The sequence below is a fragment of the Etheostoma cragini genome, chromosome 18, assembly GCF_013103735.1.
Source record: "Etheostoma cragini isolate CJK2018 chromosome 18, CSU_Ecrag_1.0, whole genome shotgun sequence".
In the NCBI taxonomy this organism is placed as follows: Eukaryota; Metazoa; Chordata; class Actinopteri; order Perciformes; family Percidae; genus Etheostoma; species Etheostoma cragini.
Window position 1 is genome coordinate 680,458 of NC_048424.1, and position 2,687 is coordinate 683,144.

The following is a 2,687-nucleotide window of genomic DNA, read 5'->3' on the forward strand; positions in this document are numbered from 1 at the left end:
CCCCCCCCCCCCCCCAACCGCCCAGGGCAGCCCCCCCACTCTCTTCATTTGTGCATGAGTCGGTTCTATGTGTATTCTCCGCCTGTGTGTAGTGATTCTAACAAATCAGTGTAAATTGGGTGTAATTGGGTGTAATTTCCCCCCTGGGGATCAATAACCAGTGTAAATTCAATTAATTAAATTAAATTAATCACACATTAACCAAAAAGTATATTGTTTCAGAGAGAGCTGATAACAAGCAACACGTCTGCCTTTTACCAGAACACACTCACGGACCCCGGGACCTACTTCAGGTCAATTACTAAAAATTAAACTTGAACATTAACAACATAACAGAGACAGTCTGTATATGTTTAAAGTGTAGATACAGATGAAGGGTTCTTCATACTAGACACAGTACCAACTAGAGTGCTGAAACAGTACCAGCTACAAATACAATGCAATAAGTGTGCACGTGCATACGCGTGTGTGTGTGTGTGTGTGTCTGTGTGTGTGTGTGTCATACATCTTCTTTGTGCCAAGTTGCTCTTGCTGCTTAAAATGCCACCAGACCTGTCCTCCCCTGGTCATCCTCCTCTTCTCCTCTCATCTCTAATCCTCTTTTCACTCCAGCTCTATTCTCTATCTCTCTCTCTATCTCTATGTCTCTCTCTCTCTCTCTCTCTCTCTCTCTCCCCTTACATTTCTTGACCCTCTCCTCTTCATCCTCTCCCTCATTAGTATTCATGACAGTGTGGCCAATCTTTCCCAATGAAATGTTTCATTTAGAGATGTTGCAGCTAATTTTAGATCATCATGATGAAAAATTACCCAGGCTTCCCTGGAGCCTCTGAGCCAGAGCCTGTGTGTGTTGTTGTGTGTGTGTTGTTGTTGTGTGTGTGTGTGTGTGTGTGTGTGTGTGTGTTATGGGGTTTGAACAAGATTGACAGATATTAAATGTTGCCTGCAACCTCGCCTCACAGTGTCCGTCATCGCATTTAGGATTGCAATTTAATCTAAAAATACGGTGTAGAATGGTGTGTGTGTGTGTGTGTGTGTGTGTGTGTGCACTGTGGTTCTCCCGATTGTGTTATTACACAATCTTTTATCTTTAAGTTAATCCTGTGTACATGCTACAGATTCAGTATTAGTACCGACCGCTAACTGCACTAAAAGCCACATATGTGAGAATCCTTATAATAATAACAAACTCGGTGAAAGATCTGTTGAGTCTTGTGTTGTCGGTCCATTGCAGTAATTTGGTCCAGAGTTAAAAATTCTATCTGATGAATGGTGCATTGTTATAAACCTCTGGCTCACCTGGTGGAGCGTGCACCCCCCACGTAGGCTGGATCCAAGGCAAGGGCCGGGGGTTTGAATCCCACTTGCAACCCTCTGCTGCATGTCCTCATTACTGCAATTGTTACAGTGGAGTTTCGATTTAATAAACCTAGAATTGCACAAAAAAACAAAAGGAGTCCTGGAAACGAGCAGGAAAAGACAGGAACCAAAAATAGAGACTGAGTAAAAACAGAAAACGCAGGAACACCAACAGAAGCAGGAAGACTAACAAAACAGCTGTCCACACAGGAGACACACACGCACACACACACACACACACACACACACACACACACACACACACACACAGTAACACACACACAGTAACACAACAATGATCTGACAAGGGCAACACAAAGACTACACACACACAGGGTAACAAGGGAACAAGAGGCAGGGGACTCAAGGGCTGGGAAACAGGTGGAAAACATCAAGCAGTCACATGGGCGGGAAAACACAGGAAGTAGAACTAGACACAAAACAGAAAACCCAGACCATCAAAATAAAACAGGAAACAGACACTGGAACACACAAAACAGGAAGTACAACTACACAAGGGAGGAAATTGGGACATGACAGAAACCTAGACCACCAAACTAAAACAGAAACCATAACAGAACATGTGCAAGACCCCAAAAAATAGACAAAATACAGAACAAAATACCTCAAACATCACAGGGAAAGACCGTGGTTGTAGTTAAAAGTTGACGACATTGAGAGCTGGTAGGAAAAGGAACACAACAGCTGTCAGTCGGCGTCTTTACTCCATCTTTTATCGACATATTGATGATGTTTTCTGCAGCGTAACAATCATCACAGCCTCACACAAACCACAGACCAGTACCTGGGAGAGATGTCCCAGCCACTCGGGGATCTATTGGGTGTTGTCTAAGGTAAGCTTGCATGCAGTCAATGTTTACAGGTCAGTGGGAGTCAATGGGAGAAGAAGAAACACACACACACACACACACACACACACACACACACACACCGGCTCTTTGTTGCAACACCGCTGACTAAGCAGCTCTGGTCTTTTTTACAGCTTGTTTGTTGGCTTACCTGATGCTGACTTTGCATCTTGGAGCCACAAGAATGAAAGAATTGTGACACAATATTCAACAAGAAAACCTCTGTGTCCACATACTGAAACCCTTCAAAGTAAAAGTCTCATGTTATTATTTTTGCAATGGGTGTTTGCACAGAAATACAAGAAAGAAGGGAATTATTTAAATTTTCTTAAACAGTTCAAATTGAATGAATCATCTTCATTCATAGCGTTATCGTGGCCCAATCAGATTAATAATGGACAGTTTGCAGGGATGATCACGCCATCAACGGGGTCACTGGTTGAGGCGGGGGGGGGGGGC